The sequence below is a fragment of the Balaenoptera musculus genome, chromosome 10 (genome assembly GCF_009873245.2).
Source record: "Balaenoptera musculus isolate JJ_BM4_2016_0621 chromosome 10, mBalMus1.pri.v3, whole genome shotgun sequence".
Lineage (NCBI taxonomy): Eukaryota > Metazoa > Chordata > Mammalia > Artiodactyla > Balaenopteridae > Balaenoptera > Balaenoptera musculus.
The window spans coordinates 16,304,769-16,331,023 of NC_045794.1; the positions used below are offsets into that span (position 1 = coordinate 16,304,769).

Below are 26,255 nucleotides of genomic sequence, written 5' to 3' on the forward strand. Positions count from 1 at the left end.
AGTGCTTCCTATTTGTAACTTTGCCAGAACTGCATTCTGTGTGATTCTGCTTACATATCCAAGACTCCTTGAGTTGCCAACATTCAGACATCACTAATGACCTCATTAATACCATTTTGATAAAACATTTACATCACTGCTTCTCTTATATCTTGTTCTTGACGCATATCAGAATGTCTGTGCTATATTTCCCCACATCCTTCATTTACCACATATTTGTTTGATGTGTTTTTTGAGTTGTTAGTAAGTGTTCTGTACTTTTAATTCCCTCTTGGCCAGAACCCAAATGTGTGGTTCGCCAGGTCGTGAGCCTTGCACCTTGGCAAGAAAAATTCTGCTAAAGGCATGATAGATAATGAGGAGTATTGCCCATTCAGAGGTCTCATGTGGTTCATCTCCCTGCCTCCCTGTTACTTTGAAAAGAGTTCCTTTTCTTCTCTGTGCAGGACAGCCAGTTGACCTTGAAGGGTATCTGCAACTGCTGTTCTTTCTTGTACCATTTCTAGCTAATTTCACTTCGGCAGTGGTTCTCTTCCATGGGTCCTGAGTTGTCTGTTCTCTGGAATTGGTTACTTTCCTAATAGAAATCGCTTTTGCCTCGGATTACTGTCACTTCATGGTCCCCTGGTCCTGATACTGACTTTATTTGTTCAGATTCCTGAATGACAACTTTATATTGACCTCTGCGCTATGTGCTCCTTAACTTTGGTCTTCCTGAACTTCCTGTTTTATGCTGATATAGTTCATTTATATCTAATCTATCTCGGAAATTCCTACAAGGATATTGGTCTGAGACTAGTAAGAGGGGATTTTTGTCCTTAGTTCTTCACTCAGCTGTTAGCTCTTTTGTTCTCTTTGCCAGGACCCTTCTTTGTTAAGCAGCCAGTCCCACCTCCCACCCCAAACAAGAACAAAACATTAACTAACTTTCCTTACTGTTGAATGCTTAATATGCAAGTGTACACTTTGAACCTTTAGAGGGGTATATATTATGTAGCTAACAGTAGCCACTACAATATTTACTTCTTGGTTACCTTCTAAACCTCCACATCCCCAGTTTTATGGGTGTATCCCAATTACTCTGAAGTGGTTTCTTATCCCTGGCTTCATATTTGAATCATCTGGGGTGCTTTAAAAAATGCCCCAGTCCCCTTCCCTTCCAGACATATTGAATCAGAGTCTCTGGAATGTGGAAACTGCGTGTTTTTTTTTTTAATTTTATTTATTTATTTACTTACTTACTTACTTATTGGCTGCCCTGCGTGGCATGTGGGATCTTAGTTCCCCACACCTCAGAAGTGGAAGCACGGTGTAGTCTTAACCACTGGACCACCAGGGAAGTCCCAGAGCTGGTTGTTTTTAAAAGTACTTCCTGGGTGATTCTAAGTGCAGTTGTAATGGAGAACAGTAGTCTTAGCCAATCGGTGTGCTCTGACGTTTCCCCTGGTGGCTGTTATTGGTTTACTTTTCAAGGCAAGGATGCACATTCACATTTAAGGGCAAAGTGAAAGAGGACAACCCCAGTTGCTGCTGGTTGTCATCTCATGATCAGCCTTAGGATGAAGTTGATGCTTTGGACTAAATGTGATCTTTTAATGACATCTTCAAGCCATTGAATTAATTAACCCTGAAACTTGCTGTACCTTTGGACTTGCTATTATGTGAGAAAATAAACTGTCTAAGCGAAGGAAACTCGGATCAAGAGATTAAATGACTCATGGAAGAAACTGAAACCCGGGTCTTACAGTTCAGTGTTCTTTCTGTGTACTCTATGAAGATAGTGCTCAAGAAATTAGTAAGTATAAAAGAAATGAGAAAACGGTGCCTACACCCAAGAAAGTCACAGTCTCTTTGAGGGAGATAAAACACAGTTGTTGGGAACCTGATCAAACAATCACTGTAACCAACTCTGACAGCATGTTAGAGTTTACAGAGAATTTTGACATCTATCGTCCCTTTTAATCCTCTCAAGAAACTCTTAGGTAGGATAGTATTATAGCTACTTCACAACTGAGAAGATCCGAGGCCAGGAGAGGATTTACGGTTTGCCCAAGATGATCCAGTTCGAAACTGTGCTAAGAGCTGAACCCAGATCTTCAGACTCAAAATCCACGGTCTTTTTTTGCTGCACCTCTACCTGTGAATGGTCTTTATGTTTTGGAATTCCATTATCTCTTCCTTATCTGGATATAGAGACACAGGGATTCAGGAGAGAGTAAAGCTATCCTGTCCCCAGGAGCAACAGTGATTTGGGAAACACAACAATCTCAGCCATATGGGGAGTGGTGGACTTCTGTTCTGATTTCTGGAAGGTGGATGAAGTTCATGGAAATTGTTGAGTTCAGGGGAGGAAAGTTTTGTCTTGGGAGATTAGAGTCTAGGGTTTCTGGGGAGGATTTCATTTGGGTTAAATGGCTCAAGATTACCCATCAGTGGGAACTGGGTTCAATTGTGGGAGCAGGAGGGACACTCCTGTTTTATTCCTATATTGTTGTCTGCTCTTGTGCACTTTTGTTACATCCTTTTTTGGGTATAACAGCTACATTCTTGATATACATAGAAGTTCCTGTCGTCTGTGTTCTGGAACTTTCTACTCTTTTTCCCAGTCCACCAAACTCAAGGTAAACAAATTACCTCCATCTATAAACTGCTTCTGCAACATATTTTCCCCTAACTTCCCACAGGATGAAAAGAACAGTCTAGCAGTCTTCCCCTTGTATTGCTCATAATTCTGGGAAGATAGTAAACCAATTAAATAGCGCAGCTGTACAAACATTCCAGCTATAATCTATGAAGTTCGGATCGTGAACACAGTTTCATTGTCTTCTTTCCCCATATGGAATTTCATTGTTTCTTTTGATTGTATTTTTAAAACAGGTTTATGTAAGATAGAATGTTTTGTAGCTAGTGAAAGTACATTTAAGCTACACTTGAAATGTTGAACTGAATTTTTTGAGGAGAAAATAGTTTTGGGAGGAAATTTTTTTAGAATAAATAATAGTTTCGGAGAGTGGAAATGGCTGAATTTCTGAGTCTATCTTAGACTACGTCAGCATGAGAGTCCCCTTCTTGTTTCTCGGCAGTTATTTAGTGGGACCACCTCTTGGGATGGGTGCCAGCTGAGGAAGCTGGGTCACTCTGCTAAAGGTGTAATCAGTGCAGTGAACATTTAGGAGCACTTACTCTAAAGCAGGGCCTGTTCGAAGCACTTCACATGAGTTATGCTATTTAATCTTCAAAATGACCTGATGATGTGCTTACACTTACCATCCCCATTTTGCAAATAAGGTAACAAAGGTATAGAGCGGTGAGTAAATTGCTCTGTCCTCTAAGCCAGGCATTTTGACTCCACATCTGTACTTTTAACCGCGATGCTCTATGACCTTCAAAAGGAAGCAACCCATTTAATTGGTTTTCCTTTAAGTGACCTCTTTCTTCTTAGAGCCCCTAACTAGTCGACCAACTAACTGGTTAAACAGGCGTCACATGACAGTGACACGGTTTTTTGTACCTCGTTACCTAAAGGCAGACCAGGAAAAATCATTTCCTGGAAGCAATTAGAAAGAGAAAAGAGTTTTGCAACTCTTTTAAACATGTGGACAAAATTTCCTGTTACACTTTCTTTCCCTTTCACTTCTTGATTGTTGAGAGCATGTAATCAAAAATAGAACCGTCTGTTGAACATTCTGTATCCCATACTTTTAACTTTCCTGCCTCCTCCTAGAAAATGGTTCTTTGAGTCTCAAGGACAAATTCATTTTTTTTTTTTTTTCCCAGTTCATACTTGTAACTCTCTAGGAAGTGACAGATTTCCAAATGAGCTGCTCCAATTGATGGCTCTTTATTCATAGGCTCTGCTGTGTTAGGAATGTAGCTTTGCTCCTCTTTAGGCAAGTTGTGAATCAGTGGCGGCTAATGATTGAAAGTTCACTTCTAGTTCTTGATATTTCTTTGTATAAATCTAACTTCTCCCAAAGCATATTTTAGATACTTTAGGGATGGAGACACAGAAGATAAATGACTTTTCAAAGGTCATGCATTTGGGGAGCCAGAGCTGGAATGATTGTCTTAACTTAGAACATTTTCAGCTTAATTTCTCTCCCTCTCTCGTATTAATTGCACTTTGATCGTTGTAGATACCAGTCGAGCAAGAAAGTGTGCTTTGAAGTGGTCTGCCTCTTTGAGGGCTGGTCATTTATCTATATTTTTGAAAATGTACCAAATGTAAAAGACCTGCTGTGTTCTGAGGACCTGAGGAACTCCTGTTCTGGCTTGTGTCGAACTCTGTTGATCAGTATAACCAGGGATGATAAAGCTTTAAGAAGCTGAGTCACACCAGCAGGATAGAAAATAAACAGGGATGCTAATCAGCTAATTTGCCCCTTTGCTCAGTGTTGCTCCACTGAGCTATTATTCCTACGTTTCTTGGAGGAAAGCAGCAAGAAACATTCTTGTGAACTCTGATTGTCGAGGCTGCTGCCTACCAAGATGGTTCAGTGCCCCATTAGCAAAATCCCATGTGAGAAATCCCATTTAGCCCTAAGAGCTAAGAAAAGTTCTGCTTTCTCTGATGAACCGTTGCATCTTTATTTCTCTCCTGTTAACAACAGAAAATCAACCATGATTTCCTTTTCCCTTTGACTACTTTAGAAAAATGAATTACATAGACACTTACGATCTGAATACTTGCTTTACTGCCTCCCTTAAATTTTCCCAGGAGTGATTAATTATTATCGACAGTGTGAATGAAGAAAAATGAAGAGCATTGTTCATCACCCAGTTCTACAAGGGTTAAGTCATAACCCACTGCAGTTGCCCACCAACTGCACCCTGAGAGGAATTCAGGATGAAAAACAGGATGAGGCACTCTGTGCTTTGGGTAAACACATCCTTAGATAGTTAGACATGTATCTCAGGAAGAATTTCAGTGACCCCAGCTTCTTGCATGTTCCCATACATAAAAAAGCACTAAAATCATTAACTTGAGATATATTTGTGATTAGCATAATCTTTCATCAAGATGTATGCTTGACTGCATGGATTTCCAGGCCAAAAAAATTCATATATAAACTGGCTTCTCCTCTACCCCTTTGGAGCTGTTCCCTCAGAGCTACTGAGAGGCTGTCTCCTGGACTACAGTCCTCAGTAAGTCCCTGAATAAAACTTAAACTCACAGCTCTCATGTTGTGCATTTTTCCTTGTCAACAATAGTTTACTATTTTACTATATGGGTTTTTGTTGGGTATTGCTTAAAATTCTTTGTAAGATTTAGCATGGGTATTAAAATATCTGTAAATGGAACTTGTGAGAATAACAACTGGGTGAGAAATGGGTTTTGTCTTTTAGCTAGTTCTTTTTTATAAAAGAAATTCTTTTTTTTTTTTTTTTTTTTTTTTTTAATAAATTTATTTATTTATTTATTTATTTTTGGCTGTGTTGGATCTTCGCTTCTGTGCGAGGGCTCTCTCCAGTTGCAGCGAGCGGGGGCCACTCTTCATCGCGGTGCGCGGGCCTCACTAGCGCGGCCTCTCGTTGCGGAGCACAGGCCCCAGACGCGCAGGCTCAGCAATTGTGGCGCACGGGCTTAGTTGCTCCGCGGCATGTGGGATCTTCCCAGACCAGGGCTTGAACCCGTGTCCCCTGCATTGGCAGGCAGACTCTCAACCACTGCGCCACCAGGGAAGCCCAAAAGAAATTCTTTTTTCTTTCCTTCTGTTAGGGAGGAAAACCCTTTGCTCTACCCTCTTATGTTTAATGATTGTGGGCATGCAAATTAAACTGACAAAGATTGGCAAGAGAAAAGACAGATTTTTATTTGCGTATATACAGGAGTGTTCACAGAAAAATGTGACTCACAGAGGCAGTTAGAATTTGGGGCATATATACCATCTTAATAGGGGGAAAAGATGGGGAGAAGGCCACTTACGAGAAAACAAATGACTTTCAGAAAGAGAAATATGGGCCTTTAGAAGATTAGATGTGAGATATGATAGTTTTGTGACGTCTGTTTTAGGCAATTTCTTATGCTGGTGCCAACTTCTTGTCTGCTGTCATAGGAGTTAATCTTCCCTGATAATTTCTCCCGGGGGGGTGTTTATGGCAAATGAATTCTTTTGAGAGGCTCTGCTTTTAGGCAGTTAAGCGGAGTTCAGAAAAAACAAAAATAAAAACAAAAAACTTTTCACAGTGATATATTCTGAATCCCTTCACTTTCAAAGACCACTGCTGTCAAGAAGGGAAGTTAATCTGGGTAGACCATTTGACATTGCAAAGTTTGTTTGTGGGTTAGAATGGGCTCCAGTGATGTATTTCTCCAGGTTTTAGTCAAATCTGATAGTTCAACACACCCTTTCTTGGCTAGTTGTGGTGTCATATCCTCTGATAAAATTTCCAGAGCGCAGGGTTGACATTCTGATTTCCTCAAACCCTCCATTTCTCTGCCCCAACTCACCACACAAACCTTCAGGATTATGGTAGTTCCTGACATCTCATCTCCTGGTTTTTCAAATGTAAATGTATTCTCCCTCCTTCCTTCCAATGACAAATTTGTGCTCATTTTGTGTCAGTCAACACTCCTTTGAATAATAATTAATACTACTTAGCACTTCTCACATTAGGGTAGAACATACATTTAAAAAAAATAATTTATTTTTGGCTGTGTTGGGTCTTTGTTGCTGTGTGCGGGCTTCCTCTAGTTGCGGCGAACGGGGACTACTCTTCGTTGCAGTGCATGGGCTTCTCATTGTGGTGGCTTCTCTTGTTGCAGAGCATGGGCTCTAGGGTGTGCGGGCTTCAGTAGTTGTGGCATGCAGGCTCAGTAGTTGTGGCTCGTGGGCACTAGAGTGCAGGCTCAGTAGTTGTGCCGCATGGGCTTAGCTGCTCCACAGCATGTGGGGTCTTCCCGTACTAAGGCTTGAACCCATTTCCCCTGCAGTGGCAGGCGGATTCTTAGCCACTGTGCCACCAGGGAAGTCCCAGAACATACATTTTTATTGAAGGAAGTACATATCAAAAGGAGGTCCTTTCTGTTTGCACTTTTATTTTGCCTTAAATTTGTTTTGTTTTTAGTTTAACTAGGCTCACAGGATCCTAATCACTTTATTCTTGCCAGTATTAAAGACTTAAGTACTAAAATAGAAGTTAATTTGAGTACATAGAAATTGCTCAATCAGAAATTCGTAGTATCTTATAAAACTGTGTTGTATTATCAAGTCCAAAGTGCATTCTCAGTCTGTCTACTTTATGTCCCACTGTTATCCTGGTTTTTACCAAATCACTTCCCATCTGTACTATAATAACTTCCTAATTGATTATTTTGCTACCTTTCTTGCATCCCTGTAACCAATGCATTTGTCCTGCAGTGTGGACAATGTGATCTCTTTTTTTTTTTTAACATCTTTATTGGAGTATAATTTCTTTACATTGTTGTGTTAGTTTCTGCTGTATGACAAAGTGAGTCAGCTGTACGTATACATATATCCCCATATCCCCTCCCTGTTGTGTCTCCCTCCCACCCTCCCTATCCCACCCCTCTAGGTGGTCACAAAGCACTGAGCTGATCTCCCTGTGCTATGCAACTGCTTCCCACTAGCTATCTATTTTACATTTGGTAGTGTGTATATGTCAATGCCACTCTCTCACTTCGTCCCAGCTTACCCTTCCCCCTCCCCATGTCCTCAAGTCCATTCTCTACATCTGTGTCTTTATTCCTGTCCTGTCCCTAGGTTCTTCAGAGCCATTTTTTTTTTTTCAGATTCCATACATGTGTTAGCATACGGTATTTGTTTTTCTCTTTCTGACTGGCTTCACTCTGTATGCCAGACTCTAGGTCCATCCACCTCCCTACAAATAACTCAATTTTGTTTCTTTTTATGGCTGAGTAATATTCCATTGTATATATGTGCCACATCTTCTTTATCCATTCATCTGTCGATGGACACTTAGGTTGCTTCCATGTCCTGGCTATTGTAAATAGTGCTGCAATGAACATTGTGGTACATGACTCTTTTTGAATTATGGTTTTCTCAGGGTATATGCCCAGTAGTGGGATTGCTGGGTCATATGGTAATTCTATTTTTAGTTTTTTAAGGAACCTCCATACTGTTCTCCATAGTGGCTGTATCAATTTACATTCCCACCAGCAGTGCAAGAGGGTTCCCTTTTCTCCACACCCTCTCCAGCATTTATTGTTTGTAGATTTTTTGATGATGGCCATTCTGACTGGTGTGAGGTGATAGCTCATGGTAGTTTTGATTTGCATTTCTCCAATGATTAGTGATGTTGAGCGTCCTTTCATGTGTTTGTTGGCAATCTGTATATCTTCTTTGGAGAAATGTCTGTTTAGGTCTTCTGCCCATTTTTTGATTGGGTTGTTTGTTTTTTGATATTGAGCTACATGAGCTGCTTGTGAATTTTGGAGATTAATCCTTCTCCAGTTGATTCATTTACAAATATTTTCTCCCTTTCTGAGGGTTGTCTTTTGGTCTTGTTTATGGTTTCCTTTGCTGTGCAAAAGCTTTTAAGTTTCATTAGGTCCCATTTGTTTATTTTTGTTTTTATTGCCATTTCTCTAGGAGGTGGGTCAAAAAGGATCTTGCTGTGATTTATGTCATAGAGTGTTCTGCCTATGTTTTCTTCTAAGAGTTTGATAGTGTCTGGCCTTACATTTAGGTCTTCAATCCATTTTGAGTTTATTTTTGTGCATGGTGTTAGAGAGTGTTCTAATTTCATTCTTTTCCATGTAGCTGTCCAGTTTTCCCAGCACCACTTATTGAAGAGACTGTCTTTTCTCCATTGTATATCCTTGCCTCCTTTGTCATAGATTAGTTGACCATAGGTGTATAGGTTTATCTCTGGGCTTTCTATCCTGTTCCATTGATCTGTATTTCTGTTTTTTTGCCAGTACCATATTGTCTTGATTACTGTAGCTTTGTAGTATAGTCTGAAGTCAGGGAGCCTGATTCTTCCACCTCCTTTTTTTTCCCCTCAAGATTGCTTTGGCTATTCGGGGTCTTTGCGTTTCCATACAAATTGTAAAATTTTCTCTTCTAGCTCTGTGAAAGATGCCACTGGTCATGTGATAGGGATTGCATTGAGTCTGTAGATTGCTTTGGGTAGTATAGTTATTTTCACAATGTTGATTCTTCTAATCCAAGAACATGGTATATCTCTCCATCTATTTGTATCATCTTTAATTTCTTTCATCAGTGTCTTATAGTTTTCTGCATACAGGTCTTTTGTCTCCTTAGGTAGCTTTATTCCTAGGTATTTTATTCTCTTTGTTGCAGTGGTAAATGGAAGTGTTTCCTTAATTTCTCTTTCAGATTTTTCATCATTGGTGTATAGGAATGCAAGAGATTTCTGTGCATTAATTTTGTATCCTGCTACTTTACCAAATTCATTGTTTATCTCTAGTAATTTTCTAGTAGCATCTTTAGGATTCTTTATATATATAGTATCATGTCATCTGCAAACAGTGACAGTTTTACTTCTTCTTTTCCAACTTGGATTCGACAGTGTGATCTTTTAAAGGTAAGAGTGGTGATTAAAGGTCAAAACCGTTTCATAATTATCCACTGCCCTTAGAATAAAACCCTAACTTCTCAGTAACCGTGACCTACAAAGCCCTCTATGACTTTGGCCCTGCCTCTTATCTCGGACCTCCTTTCTTATCTCCCCTTGCTTGTTGCTTTTCAGCCACACTGGCTGCCCTGCAGTTCTTGCTTTGGGCTTTTGTACAAGGTGTTTCCCTTGCCTGGACTATTTTTGTCTAGATTTCTCATTGCTAGGTCTTGTCATGTGAGTATCACTGCCCCAGGGAAGCCCTCTCTTACCCTTTCCACTTACTCTGACATTACCTTATTTTATTTTCTCCATATCACAATCACTATCTGAAATTATTTATTTATTTATTGTCCATCTCCTCTACAGAATGTAAACTCAGTTAATACTAAGACACTGTCTACAAAGTGAGAGAGTGGTAGTGTATATATGGACATATAAACACTACCAAATGTAAAATAGATAGCTAGTGGGAAGCAGTTGCATAGCACAGGGAGATCAGCTCTGTGCTTTGTGACCACCTAGAGAGGTGGGATAGGGAAGGTGGGAGGGAGAAGCAAGAGGGAGGGGATATGTATACATGTAGCTGATTCACTTTGTTGTATAGCAGAAACTAACACAACATTGTAAAGCATTTATACTCCAATAAAGATGTGAAAAAAAAAGATATAAAGGGCATGCCATCATTCTACTGCAGTCAATTTTGTTATTGAAAGAATTTAGAAATGCACATTATCTGTGAACTTCCTTGATTTTTCTAATACTGAGTATAACTCACAAGGCGTACCTATGGGCCACTAGTTGGCAAACCTTGGCTTATATCCCGTCAGTTAATGAGAAAGATAAGAACACTAAGGTACTCATTGTCATCCCAAATTGAATCCACAGTTTGGAAACTAGAGGCAAAGAGGAACATGGAGGTGCAAAAGGAGACACAATCACTTTCTTATTTCACCATGTTAGCGTGATTTGATATTTTATTGAACTGTCTGCAATTAAATTAAAATCTCAGAGAATGTGTTTTCTTAAAAAAATAAATGATTAATACCTGGAAAAAAAAAAAGACACTGTCTACTTTATTATGTGCTGGCACCTTATTACCTTCTCTAATATGTACTCATTGACTGTTTTTGTTGAATGCATCGTATCAACTAGAAAAAAAAAGTACCACTTTCTCAATAGTTACAGAATGAGGTTTCCCAATCAGACAGCCAATTAATGGAGCAGATGTGGAAAATTGGTTTTGAATTAGTTTTATATAAATATTTTGGAAATAATTTTACTTCAATGCTTGGGCAGACTTTCATATATGTAAGTTTTAAAATTTTGAAATAAGCATTAACTTTAAGAACAGTTGGAAGTACAGTCCCAGAATTTTTTTTTTTTTTTCTGAATCATTTGGTAATATGCTGCTCACTCCTGAATACTTTCATGTGTATTTCTTACTGACAAGGATATTCTCCTACATAACCAAATTTAACCACCAAATCAGGAAATTTACATTTATACATTGCTTTGGTATATTCCTCAGAATTCATTCAAGTTTCATCCATTGTACCAGTAATGCCACTTATAGAAGAAGGATCCATTAGAATCACTTGTTGCATTTAGCTGTCATCTCCCTTTAGCTTCCTTCACTTTGGAACAGTTCTTTAGTCTTGACTCTCACAATCTGGACACTTTTGAAAATAAAAGGCCAATTATTTTGAAGATAATTGAATTTTGAATGATCCCTTCATTTGGGTTGTCCTGATATTTCCTCAAGATTAGACTCAGTTGTGAGTCTGTCAGGAACATGCCAGAGGTGATGCTAAGTTCTTTTCGTTGCATCTTATTATGTGGCGTATGATTTTGATTTGTCCTATTGCTAATGATTGTTTTTTTGATTAAGGTGGTGTCCACCAGACTTTTCCCACTGTAAAGTTACTGTTTTCTCTTTGTAGTAAGTATTTTGTGGGGAGGTACTTGAAGACAGTATAAAATATCTCTTTCCTCGCCAAACTATCAATTTATCTATTTATTTAAATATGATTGTTTCCCACTTTATTCAGTGGATTATACCCCATTACTGTCTTTAGTTGATGTGATCCTCAGGTTGCTCTCTGTTTAACCACTAGAGTTTGTTGAAGCTGGTTTCCATGTCCTTTTGACATATCTCCATCATTCTTTGTGCACATCCTTGGTCTCTGGCATAATAAGATGTTCCAGGGTCATCTTGTTCTTTCCCTGTTTCAATCATGTCTATAGTCAGCCATTTCTCCAAGGAGCCTTAATTTCTTTTAGCTGAGAATGGCAATTAAAAGCCAAGATCTGGACACTAGGTGTATTCATGGTTATTGAGGTATCATTGTTTGCAGGCCCTCTCAGTGGGCAGATCTAGGGAGTAAAACTATAGATAATACACATATTTATATCTGTAATTCTGTGTGTATGTATATGTGTATATATAGCTCTATATGTATCAGTCTGTCAGAATTTATAAATTCACACAGTTCATCCAATGCAGTCTTCCCTAACCATATCCTAATCTGCTCCATTGGGTTAGTTTATACACATGATGACTTTGTCAGCCTACATGTACCCCAAGTCTAGTCTGGCCTTTGCAAATTAAAAAAAAAAAATTCCATCCATGATGGGTATTACATTTATTGTCCAAGAAAAGCTGTGGTGGATGGGACATTTGGGGGCAAGACATAAGAAAAAAGATTGAAAAATGTATACTAAGTATTAGATGAGTGTGTAGTAACAGGTTTTCACAACTATCATACTCTTTTTTTAAAAAATTCATAAGAAAGTAACACCCTTTCCCCATCTCCTCCATCTGGATTCAGGGAATCACTACGTATGCTTTTTCTGCCTTTTTAGTTAAGGTAAGTTTCTTGATGTTCTTCAAGTTTGTACCAATTTGTTTCCTTATTATATCTATCTATCTATATCTATCTATCATATACTTATATGATATTGAGGTAGTTGTATAAAAATAGGATCAACTTATGATCTGGGAATAGATGAAATGAGATGTTTAGCAATTTCAGGTTTCCTCAGTAAAAACCAATGCCAAATCATCTAACACCTGGTAAATACTGAGTGACTCAGAGGGAGAACAGTGAGTATTCAGGCTGTCAGAAATGAGGTGCCCAGAAAAGTGAGAATAACAACTCAGCCTGATGATTGGGTTTCTATTTCAAATACAACCTTAGTGTTTTCCTAAACCAATGTGAGTGCAAAGTGGCCATGAAATATTAAAGCCCACTTTTATATCAGTAAAAATGGGAAGCTATGGTAATTATGAGAAAAAAAGGACCAGCATTGGGATGAGAAAAGCTGGTACAGGGAGAGAGCTAGAAGTGCTAGGCTGGTTCCCCTGGTGGAGTGGAGGAAAATTCCTGTCTTGAAGGCAAGGTAAAAACAAAACACCTTGCCAATTAAATAACCATTCTGAAGTTTAGTCTTGAGCAAGATTCCAGGTTGGTCTGCTGAAATGATTCAGGTCAGTAATTAAAGTCAAAACATTGTACCTGTTATCCTTAATAATATATTCCTTATGAGACCCAGATCTAAATGCTCACCCTTTTCTTGTCTTTTGCTCTACAACTCTCCAGAAATATCTGAAAAAGCAGTTGCCTTTCCTGTTCCAGTAGGAAAGAAAGCTAGTGGGGAGAAAGAGTATTTGCACTGAAGTCAGTTTTTGCTTAATTTTCAGTCTCATTTCAAAGAAAGGCACAAAAAGATTTCTATAGAAGAGACACATAAGAAACTATCTTAAGGTTACTGAATGGTTTAATTAAGATTCACTGTTATTTCATTTTAATGGTTTCATTTGTGATACAGATCATTAGTTTTCTATTAGTTTTTTAAAAATTACAGTCATATTGCTTAAAAAAGTAATGCTGTTTAACTAATGTTCTACAACATAAGGGGAATTGGTTTATTCTGGCTTTTGATGTCTCTGGAAAGATTAATTTTGGTAAAACTGTTTTATCTGTTAACAGTACTATGGCTTGAAAAAATAGAGAAACCTGATGGGAACAAATCTATCTTGGCTCTAAGCTTAATTTTGTTATCATGAAAAAGAAGAAGATTCAGTTCAAATTCTTTGCTTTTTCAAGTATTTTTTTCTTGCTCAAATACGGTTATAAATACAGTAAATGGCCATTATTTAGAGTTCAGGGTTTTTTTCCTCCTTGATTATACGAAGGTGGAGCAAAGGTAAAATTCAAATGTTGTTGAGGCCAATAACTGCATTGATTCCTCTTTGCCACTAGATGTCCCTGTATAGATGCTCCTTCTACCTGAGAGGCTTTCTTAAAAAGATACCAACAAAATCAGACAGACGTTTGCTACTCCTAAGCCTCTTTTCCCTTCTCTAATTTAGCACCCTGGTTATGACCACATGCTTTCCCCTTCTTTCTGGAGTATTAATTCCAGAGGACTGGACAGGACTTGAACTAAACAAAAAGTGAGTAAAATTAGGCTTAGGCATTGGTCCAAATATGTATATCTACTAACTACTCATCCTAGAAAATGTGAGAATCCTTACAGATATAATTTAGATGTATAGAAAACTTTCAAGTAAGCACGCTAAAATGAGGAGGGGCTTGGATTTGCATTGGATAATCAGTGGCAGATAATTTAAAACTACATTTGGTAGTAAAATATATTTGTATTTTTATTTTAAATATGGTATTCTGGGAGTCAATAATGGACATACAGATAATATTACTCCTCAAGGATTGGAGTTTTTGAGATTTATTATACAGCTTCTTATCTCATAACTCGTCTGTTTTCCATACTTGACAAAGATTAACCATGTCAGCTACCAGAATAATGTGATAGGATAGCTAAACTTGAGCTCATTTCTTTGTAAGTTTGTCTAATTTTTAGTTCTAAGTTTATCTGCAAAGGAGGAGGTAACTGAATGTTTGATACAAAACATTCACAGAAATAGAACAAAAAATACTAAAAATTTGTATGGAATCATAAAAGATCTTGAATAGCTAAAGCAATCTTGAGAAGGAAGAACAAAGCTAGAGGTACCATGCTTCCTTATTTCAAACTGTATTACAAAGCTATAGTAATTAAAACAGTATGGTGTTAGCATAAAAGGCACATAGGTTGGTGGAATAGAATAGAGAGCCCAGAAATAAACCAGTCATATGTGGTCAATTAAATTACAATAAAGGAACCAAGAATATACGATGAGAAAAGACAGTTTCTTCAAGAAATGGTGTTGGGAAAATTGGGCAGACACATACAAAATAAACGAGACTACTATCTTACGCCATACACAAAAATTAACTCAAAATGGATTAAAGACGAATGTAAGACCTAAAACCATAAAACACCTAGAAGAATGCATAGGCAGGAAGCCCTTGGTGATGATTTTTTTGGATCTGACTTCAAACTCAAAGGCAACAGAAGCAAAAATAAACAAGTGGATGACATCAAACAAAAAAATTTCTGCACAGCAAAGGAGACCATCAACAAAATGAAAAGGCCACCTACTGAATGGGAGAAAATGTTTTCAGAAGTGGGAGAAAATATTCTCATATATCCAAGGGGTTAATATCCAAAATTTATAAAGAAGGCAATCGCCTCAATAGCCAAAACAAAACAAAACAAACCCAATCTGATTGAAAAATAGGTAGAGGATCTGAATAGACATTTTTCCAAAGAGCACATTCAGCTGGCCTACAAGTAGATGAAAAGATGCTCAACATCACTAATCATCAGGGAAATGCAAATCAAAAGCACAATGAGATATTACCTCACACCTATTAGAATGGCTGTTATCAAAAAGACAAGAAATAAAGTGTTGGCAAGAATATGGAGAAAAGGGAAAAAAATCCTGTGCAATGTTCGTGAAATGTAAATTGGTATAGGCATTATGGAAAACAGTACAGAGGTCCCTCAAAAAATTGAAAATGGAACTACCATATGACCTGGCAGTTCCACTTCTAGTACTTATCCAAAGAAAACAAAAACACTGCTTTGAGAAGATATATGCACCCGCATGTTCATCACGGCATTATTTACGACAGACAAGATATGGAAACAATCTGAGTGTCCATTGATGGATGAATGCATAAAGAAGATAAGGTATATATGTGTGTGTGTTTTATATATTTGTGATATATGTATATACACACATAGGCCATTTGCAACAACATGGATGGACTTTGAAGGCATTACACTAAGTAAAATAAGTGAGACAGAGAAAGATGTATAATGTTATATGTCAATTATACATCAATAAAATGATATCTTTTGCTCGGGTTGTGTAGAGTCATAAGACTAGTTTGAAATAATGAAATTTCTTGTTATACTCTCTGTTTTAAATTATCAGAATCATTCAATAACTTTTTGGTAGTAAAATACAGTGTTAATAATCTTCCTATTTAAAACCTGAATTTTATTAAAAGCTTTTTGTGAAATAATTATTCATTAGGACCAACAGATAATTTCAAAAGGATTAGATTCTGCATTTAAAATACTATGGTATTCATTTATTGATTGAATATATTCTACTCAATTTTGTGTGCTTAAGTAACATTTTCTCTTATATTTCATGACATGTTACTTATTATAACCCAATATAGGAATAATATAGGGAAATAAAAAAATAAAGTAGTGCCAAATAACCAAAATTAACTTTTTTTTTTTTTTAATAAAGCATCTGTGTTTGGGGGGTTGTTTTTATGCAAAATTTTTTCTCAGTGTTGAAGAAAAAGACACAAGTGGATACCCAGTCTTCGGTTTCTCTCAATGCAAAGTGATCTTTGAGAAACGGTGATATTTGGGCAAGTTTGAAGAATGGGCATAAGTGCGGGAGATGGGCAAAGGCCACTGTCTCTTAAAAAAAAAAGAAAATTTTTACAACCTGAAAGCTGGGGAGATTGGTAATACTGGGCAGAATTCTTGAAAATATCCCGGAATGGAGTTTGCAAGCCCTTTGGAGAAGGAAAAAGTGATCATTAAAAATAACCATGTGGCATCTTAACCAAGTTGGATAAGAGTTGAGGAGGATATGGAGAAATAAGAACCCTCATATGCAGCTGGTAGGAATGTAAAGTGTTGCAGCCAATTTGGAAAACAGTCTGGCAATTCCTCAAATGATTAAGCATGGAGTTGCCACTGACTCAGCAAATGGTTATATGCCCAAGATAAATGAAAACGTACATCCACACAAAGATTTGTACCCAAATGTTTATAGCTGTGTTATTCATAATAGCCAAAAGGTGGTTACAACCCAGCATCTATCAGTTGGATAGATGGATAATGGATAAAATGGATAAAATGTGGTATATCCCTACAATGGAATATTGTTCAACCATAAAAGGAATGAAGTCCTAATACATGATACAACATGAATGAGCCTAGAAAACAGTACATTAAGTGAAAGAAACCAGCCATAAAAGACCACATACTATATAATTCCATTCACATGAAAGTCCAGAACAGAAAGTGTATTAATGGTTGCTTAGGACTGGAGGAGATGGGCAGAGAGTAGGGTGATAGTTAAAGGGTACAGGGTTTCTTTTGAGGTGACAAAAAGGTTCTAAATTGACTGTGGTGATGCTTGCACAACTCTGAATGTACTAAAAACCAGTTAATTGTACACTTTAAATGAATGAATTGCATGTTATGTGAATTATGTCTCAATAAGTTAAGAAAAAAGAAAAGAAGGAAGTGAAATACTGATACATGCTACAACATGGATGAATCTTGAAAACATTAGGCTGAGTGAAAGAGGCCTGTCCCTCAGGGGAGCCCAAAGGTATTTATTGTTCTCCCAGATGCAGTCTGCCAATCAGAAATCACTTCTACCATAAGCAGAGTTGCCTGGTAAGGTATGTAACTTGTCAGCTTTTATTGGGTTACCAAGGGGACAGAGCTAGAAAGTTAACTAAAGGGCAAATTCTCATATAGAAGGTGGAAAGGTATTGCTCCCTTTGCCCTCAGGTATGTACTGAACTCCTTACTCATTTATTACCTATTCGGATTCTATTCATCTTTGCTTAAGTGATTTCCTTCTTATCTTTGGAAGAATCAGTATTATTTATGGCAGAAAGGCATTTTGATTGTTGTTGCTTTTTCTATCCATCAACTCTACCCATCATCTTCTTTCAGGTAATTGGAAAACCAATTGTAAGGATAAAGATTACCAGTGATGAGGAGTTAACAAAGTCAGGACATTTTAGGCATTGCCAGAGCATAGATTTTTCTCTATTAGTATTAGAGAGAGCACCTTCTGTGCAATTAAAATGATTGGAGGTAGATATATCTGACCAAAGATGACCTGAGATGCAAAGTTCCCAAATAGTGACAGGATTTTGAAATGATGACAACAGCTGACATTCCCAATGTAACTGACCTACGTTTTGTGGAAATGTGCCTGATGTACACATATTGGTCTTTTTACCCTCTCATACGAAGTTACGTTCTAAACATATTTTCCTTGAGTGGTTTTCTTCTGTGAAATGAAACAGAGATACAGTGTATGATGTAGCTAAATCAATTATTCAACCAAGGTCCAGTGAACAGCCAATTAGTGATTTATTTGCAAGTTAGCATCTTTAGGCAGGGGAGTGTCAATCTAAAGGCTGTTTGACGCCTGTTGTTTTTGTTGAGGGTTAACAGCAGTTCAAATTTATCTTGTCGAGCCTAGCAAAATGATAAATTAGGTTTATGTTGATTCTGTTGATTCGCAATGCATGTTTTTTGAAAACAGAAAGTCCACCGATACTCACAGAAAGCAATGACTGTCAAATTATTCTAGCCAAATGTGTTCCTCAAATGAAATCTAACGTGGAAGCCAATATGTAAAACAAAATGGAGTTGCTTAGTTTGAAATGGCGAAAGGATAATGGGGTCTGGTGTTCTGCAGCAAACTGCTAAAAATCTTCCTTAATACCTGAGGCACGCTTTGATCCAAAGCATCTGCAGATCCAAAGGTTGTAGAGAACAGGAAAATCTCTTGTATAATGCACAGGATATTAGTTGGAGTTCTAGACTCATCTTCACAATTAATTAGCTGGGTAATTCTAGATAAGCCTCTCTATCCCTCTGGGTCTTCGTTTTCCCTGTGTGGAAAATGGAGGGGGGTAGAATAAAATGATTTTCAAGGTTCTTCCAACATAGATATCTTTAGATCAGGACCTAGTCCCCTTAATGAAGACAGGCACACAGAATATTAGGTTGAGGCTAGAACTTGGCTAAAGGCATATCACAAAATTTAATTTTAATTCATTGATCAATATACAAAGATTTAGAAGATGATTTTTTAATTTATTCAGTTTTTAAGCTCTAGAGCTATAAGACTCTATTAAATATAAACCAGTACCAGCTTTCATATTTAAGAACCCTGTTTAATCTGCTTCTATCTGTGGGAATTAATCGACAGCATATTTCTGGTGTATGATATTTACCTTATTTGATCCTCACTGAGTTTTAAATTTTATATCACAGGCTATAAACAGAGGAAGAAAGTCACATTTTTTTATTATTTTTGAATGACTTTTCATTTATGCTAACTGCCCTGCTTTTTTTTTTTTTTTTGATACAATGCAGTGCTCTAAGCATCACTGTGACAAGTGCATGCAATGTCAGAGCCCAGGAAAGACGCTTTTTTGGATGAAGTTTTCCACCCTGGCTTCACTGAGGTTGCATAGGGAAATGTTCCGGCGGCCCACCAAAGCAAAGCACACATGGGTGTGTGTGGGTCTGGGTAGTAGCCTGGACACCCACCTGGACCACAGGTGGTTCTTCCTCATTATTGCTGTACTGTGTTGTGCAGTGTCCTGGTGTTCAGGTGAGTGACATGGAGCTATGAGGGTGTTTTTGCTACTTACAGCATTGAAACAGACAATACTCTTTTTTCAGAACACTTAAACACTTTCTTTAAAAATCCCCCTTTTGTTTCTCTGGGGCCAGCAATGTTCTAGATCTTGGCCTGTGGTGCTGGGTGTTACATGGATGTTTACTTAGCGATAATTCATTGTGTCTTACATTTATGCTTTGTGACTTTACTTTGTGTTAGACTCCATTAACACTAATTAAGAAAAAAGAGTCACAGTAATATCAACTCGGTGCTAAAATCAATGTGACAAATATCTTCTTTTCTGATGTCCAGCTCCCAATCTTCATGTCCCTTTGATGGAGGGTCTTTACTCTGGTTCTTAGACTCTTTCAACAATTTTGCATCTTGTCCTAGTTCCTCATTTAAAAAACTCTCAATTGAAACCTTTATTTTAATACCTGTACATTCATTTTAACTACAACCTAGTGAATATTAGTGCCAGATGTCAGCCTCTTACTTACATCGTTTCAGGAAATCTTCCTACAAACTCAAAAAGGTTAAGAATTGTTACTTTCATTTTCCAAATGAAGGCTGTAGGAATCAAGTAACCTGCTCAAAGTTGCAGAATAAATGGCTGTGCTAAGATTTGAACCCAAAGTTCTCTGATCCCAAAGCCCATGCTTTTACCCATAAGACCATTGTTAGTCTCAGAACAAGGATTCAAGTCTGGTGAACAAAGTCAGCTTGAAACCAGAGGAAATTCTCTGGGAAGTTTATGGCCCTCTCAGTGGACAGAACTGGGCCTGTCCTAAACCAAACAAAGTAAAAGAGTGAAAAAGGAGAAGAGGTTGTCCTCAGAAACTTACTCAGCCATTGTGGTCTGCCGGACACCATTTTATCCTGCAAAATAAATTGTTAGTTGTCTCAGGACTAAGACGATCTATTTATGAACTTGAGAAGGGTGCATCATTTAGGGCTCTGACATGGAACCAGGCAGTAATTGCCTATTAGGCCAATTTAGGGAAACAGAACTTGAGCTCCTGAAGAACCAGGTATCTGGTCTAGAGAGAGCAGCGTAGTGAACGATGGAGCTGGGGTGTACTAAGTGACTAAGTTCTGTTTTGCAGAATTTTCTTTGTGGTGCTAGAGCATTAGGATCTCACAGTACTGAGGCCCAAGGGTGGTTTAATTCTACTCCTTGTTGAATAAAATGTGTGAGGTGCTGGTGAGTGTGATAACAGTGTCCATGTTTGGGAACCAGAGTGTCATGTGTTGCTTTGCATCAGATTCTTGGTAAACTCAACCCATTGAATTTAAAATGTATCCTGAAAGTATTTTGTGTACAATGTGACTTCCAATTTTCCTTATTATAAACATAGTAAAGGGACTTCCCTGGCAGTCTAGTGGTTAAGACTCCATGCTTCCATTGGTGGGGGCACGGATTCAATCCCTTGTCGGGGAACTAATATCCTGCATGCCGTGCAGTGCAGCCAAAAAAAAAAAAAAATCCACTGTAGATAATTGGAAAACTAAAAGAGGATAGTATAATTATCTATAACTCTACTATTTTAAGATCTGCATTGCTAATAACCTTTTTCATCTTAATCTTTTTTTGATATAGCTGAGCTCAGAGTATGTAAACAATTTCATTGTCTTTTGTTTCCGTTAACTTTAAGATAAGACCTCCTCCTTGTTGTTATGAAGTTCCTTTTATATATATTTATATATATTATATATATTTTAATATTTATATGATTCATCATGTGGCTAAATCACAGTTTACTTAAACATAACCTCATTATTGGATCATTAGTTTTTTTTTTTTTTTCCCTGTGCTATTAAGGCTACAATAAATATATTTGTGTATAAAACTTTTTGGGGGGGGATATTTTGACATGTTTCTTAGGCAAAGTTCACAAGAGTAGAATTACTGGGTCAAAGGGCAGATACAATTTTTTAATGCTATTTCTCAAGAAATGGCAGAAATAGATTGTAATAGACACGAATCAAAAGTAATTTTCTTAAGAGCAAGTGGTTAGAATATAAACTATGGTTGCCATTTGTTCCCTTTTTATATTTCCTTTTTAAAATAAGGAGACTCAAAATTAATGGAACAGTGTGAAATAAGTTTACTTATTTTTAGAGTGCTCATTTTGAAAGAACTCAAATTTTATCACATTAATTCACACAATTCTTTGAAGTAGGTGGCAAAATTATTATATCATAATTGAAAAAAATGAAGCTAATGCTTTTTTTCAAATTCACTCAGCCAGGGTCTGACAGAACCCCAAATAGAGTCTATCTTTTTCAAAAAAATCTTACCTGCTGTGTATTTGTGACCTTAATATAACTTCTACAGAAAACGATATATCAAAGGGAAAAATTATAGGTGCCACGAATACTTATTTCCCTTAATAGAATTTCAGCAAAGAAGAAAAGGACTAAAAGAGAATAAAGATGAAATTTCCTCATTTTAAAGTGTCCTAAAGAATTCATGTAGAGAATGAATTAGCACATGTTGTTTTTCCTCCTTGGATACATTTAAGCATTTAAAAAATGGATATTATTCATCAGTGATGCCAGACTTTCTACTTGTTTTCCTCCTTCCATATTTCCCCCTTCAATTCTAGATGGATAAGTGTGTGTGTTTCTTTATTTACAAGTATGTAAAGATTTTTCCAAATCTTCATTCAACAAACATTTATTTTAAAAAGCTTTTCTTATTTTTTTTAATTATGGAGGAAAAAACACAGTCTTGTATTATAAAAAGACCACAAAGATATTAAAACTAACAATATCAGCTTCATTGGTTTGTTGTGAGGATTAAATGTGTGGGACTGAGCCCAATGCTGTGTTATCTCATAGAAGAGCACTAAATATTAGCTATTGGGAATATTAGACTTGCACATTGGTATATCAGAAAGCCAAAGATGTGGGGAAGTCTAGAGAGCAGCGATGGAGTTGCCAAAGTGAGTGGTTTTGTGGTCCAGATTGGGAACCTGGAGAATGGTTGGAAATGTTAGCAGAGAGGTAAGGTTGGGCATCTTTAGTTAGGAGTGGAATGAAGGGTGGATGAAAGGGGTCTTTTGAAGTATTCAAAGTTTATTCAAAGAACTTGATAACAGAAAACTTCTCCCAGGGAGCCTATAGTTATCAGCAAAGCTCTGCTGAGGCGAGTTGGCTCATATACAGTTGATCATTTTATTATTTCTCTCTGAAATGTAAATAAACAATTAACACACTCTTTTACATATATATATTTCATGGCAAAAATGCAAAAGAGAAAAGAAAATAAAGTTTTTACTACTATCATTATTAAAGAATAGAAAATATAATAATCCTAAGATTATTTCACCTCACTGATAAAAAAATTTGAACTTGGAAATGGTATCTTGACAAATCTTTGAAATTGTCAGAGGGAAAGTATCCTTTTCTTCATAAGATTTTCTACTAGCCATTAAACAGAAAAGATGCCATTGCACAATGAGGAAAGAAGTCCAACAGCAGAAGAAAATTCATAAGAAAGAATACAAGTTGAGCATGTCTAACCAAAATACCTTGAGAAAACTTTCAGAGCCATGGGCCAAAGATTACAGAAAACGGCAATGCATTATATCTTGAATTGATATAAAACTATGCTTCACAGATTATTAGTCTGTCCATGCAAGTGAAAGTAATGTGTGTTGCCATTTTAATCAGAGGCAGTAAATCTCATTGGGTGAAAACTCCTGAGTGAGTTATAGTGGAAATTCACTTAGGGAAGGAAGTTCAGGAAAAAGGACATGATCATTTCAGGAGAGAAAGGCTTAGTTTGCAAAAGATGCAGCAGAGAGGGTATTCTGCCATCTATGATGAAAGAAATTTGAGAGAAGACAATGTTACGTAAAGGTTGACAAAGGTGATATTATGGAAAATTGAAATCATTTGAAATCGAAACGTTGATTTCTGTATGCACATACCAGCCCATTTGCAGTGATTCTAGACTTCAAAATCCAGCCTGATTAAACAATTCATTTTATAAAGTTAAATTTTTTTTTATAAGTAAAATAGTGCTAATCACCAATGGGGGTGATTTATTAGACATTTTTTAGAACTTTCTCTAAATTTTAACCTGACAAATATTTATTCTTAATAATAATTTTTATTGCTTTTAATGTAGTATAGTTTTCATATTCTTTGCCTCAGGACAGTTACTTTTCTTTTTAACCAGTTTGCAGGTGAGCTGAATTTGGAATATTAATAGCTAACAAGGGGCAGGAGATAAAACCGTGCAGGTATGGCTGCTTGTTGAGAAATAGATTTGGAAAAAAATCATGAAAATGTGAAGAAAGATCTTACCTTTGAAAGTAAATATAACTGGGAATGAGCAGAAATGGCTTGATGCAGGTGTGATGGCAGGATGTTCTCTTATTTTTGGATGAAATCAGTTTAGAGCGTTTGGCTTTAATCATTTTATAGGCAGAAAAGCCACAGGAAACATTCTGATAAAGCAAAAAGTGTTCAACCGCGTTATATTTAAAATATTGAAGCCAGATGGTCTTTTGTTTATACTTAAGATTTGCTTAGAGTTGGTGTCCCTCTAAGAAACACTAATCAAAGGGCTCTGCCATGGACTGTACAGTAAATGCTGTGTGTGTGTGTGTGTGTGTGTGTCTGGGAATACAGCAGACAAGACAAATATATAGTCCTAACCCTTACATAGCTTACTGTATGATCTCATGGAGCAGAAAGACGTTGAACAGCTACAGAGAAAACATCCAGGGTGCAATAAAATGATAAAAGAGGGAGTCTAGTCTACTCTGCAGATGACATTTTGCTGAGGATGAGAACACAGTAGTAATACAATAAAGACTTTTTGATTGGATACCAATAGCATTATTGGAGGTCTAAGGTTTTTGGAAAATTCTTTAATTCATAGTTAAAATTGTTTTTATTGAAGTATAGTTGATTTACAGTGTTCTGTTTCAGGTGTACTGCAGAGTGATTCAGTTATACATATTGGGTTGGCCAGAAAGTTCGTTTGGGTCTCCCATATGGAAAAACCCGAACGAACTTTTTGGCCTCCCTGTGTGTGTGTGTGTGTCTGTGTGTGTGTCTGTATGTATTCTTTTTGAGATTCTTTTCCATTATAGGTTATTACAAGATACTGAGTGTAGTTCCCTGTGCTATACAGTAGGTCCTTGTTTAATTCATAAAGTTTTTACTTGTCAAATTCCATATTTTATCCTAGCTCTCAAGTAACTAGTCTAAGAAAGAATAGGCATCTGCCTCTAACAAAAACTTACAAAATGCTCTATACGTCCCAATCCAAGGAAAATATAACTAACGGAAATAAAGATGGCACCAACTGTGATAACTTTCTTTTTTGACTGCTGCCATATTTTGTTTCATTCACTGTTATTTGGGTCTTGAGAGACGCTGCTGCCCATTGACATGGTTGTTCTGTAGATAATTGTATGTTCTAGGAATTTTGTGAACCTTATTTCCGCCATACAAATCAATTGGTTAATAATTCAAACATATTTGGAATAAGAAAGTTAACCCGCAGGGATCCCAGATTTGTAGCCCATTACATGAATTTAGGTAAGTCTAATCTCACTGAGGCACAGTTTTCTCATCTGAAAAATAGGCATTTTTCATTATTGCTGTCAGAATTAAATGAGATAACATGTGGAAATTGCCATTACAGTGCCTGGAGCATGAGAGTTTCTCAGCAAGCATTAGGCTTCCCTGGTTGTCTCAATAGCATAGTAAAGTATTTAGCCCATGACAGCTTCACAATAAAGGTCAATTTCTTTTTTCTGAATTTTACTAGTAAAGAGCAGTTATTAGATGAGACATTCTTTAGGTAATTCCAGAGAAGGAAATAATTACAGAATAGGACAGGAAAAAAAAAATCCCAAGACTCACATCCCAAGAGAAAATATTATGGGCAGTAGTAAACAGAGTGTTTGGCATAGTCACTGGGTACCCAGCTTTTATGAAAAGAGTTCACAGTTTTATAGAAGTTGTTGAACAAATTATAGATTAAGTATGTGATATATATATTATAATAAATGGTATACTATGAGCTGGACCTGGTGCTTGACATTCATTGTATATATGTGGCCTATTGATTGCTAATATATTCTCTTTCAAGTATTGTATGTTATTTTTTAACTGAGGTATAGTTGACTTACAATATTTCATTAGTTTCAGGTGTACAGCATAGTGATTCAGGTATTTAATTTTTTTACAGATTACATTCCATTATAGGTTATTATAAGATATTGAATATAATTCCCTGTGCTACATGGTAAATCCTTATTGCTTTTCTATTTTATGGATAGTAGTTTGTATCTGTTAATCCCGTACTTCTAATTTGTCCCCACCCCCCACCGTTGGTAACCATAAGTTTGTTTTCTGTCTGTGAGTCTGTTTCTGTTTTGTATATAGATTCATTTTTTAGATTCCACATATAAGTTATATCATATAGTACTTGTCTTTCTCTGAATGTTTCTCTAAGCATAATATTCTCTAGGTCCATCCATGTTGCTGCAATGGCAATAGTTCAGTTTTTTTTATGGTTGAGTAATATTCCATTGTGTATATATATCACATCTTCTTAAGTCAATCGCCTGTTGATGGGCACTTGGGTTGTTTCCATGTCTTAGCTATTGTAAATAGTGCTACTATGCAGGACCTGTGCTGCAGGGGGAAGGCAGCACGGCCTGAGGGCTGAGGGGGGCCTTGGAGTGTGGAGTTCCAGAGTTTAGAGTGACCTTCAGTGACTGTAAGGGAAATGACAAGCTACACTATGAGGTTTCAAGCCCATACTTCAAGGTGAACAACGATGGCACCTTAGTCGCCCTGAGAAACATAAATGTGGTGGGCAAGACTCTATTTTTCCATGCCC

The 26,255-nt window shown here is 37.0% G+C and overlaps 1 long non-coding RNA gene across 1 annotated transcript; it reads left to right on the forward strand.

Annotated features, from left to right (window-relative positions):
* Positions 1 to 1,375: 1,375 nt before the first annotated feature.
* On the forward strand, positions 1,376 to 26,228 carry LOC118901823. Its single transcript, XR_005021476.1, has 3 exons — positions 1,376 to 1,386; positions 8,779 to 8,781; positions 26,118 to 26,228. It is a non-coding gene; the product is annotated as an uncharacterized LOC118901823 (long non-coding RNA).
* Positions 26,229 to 26,255: the final 27 nt, after the last annotated feature.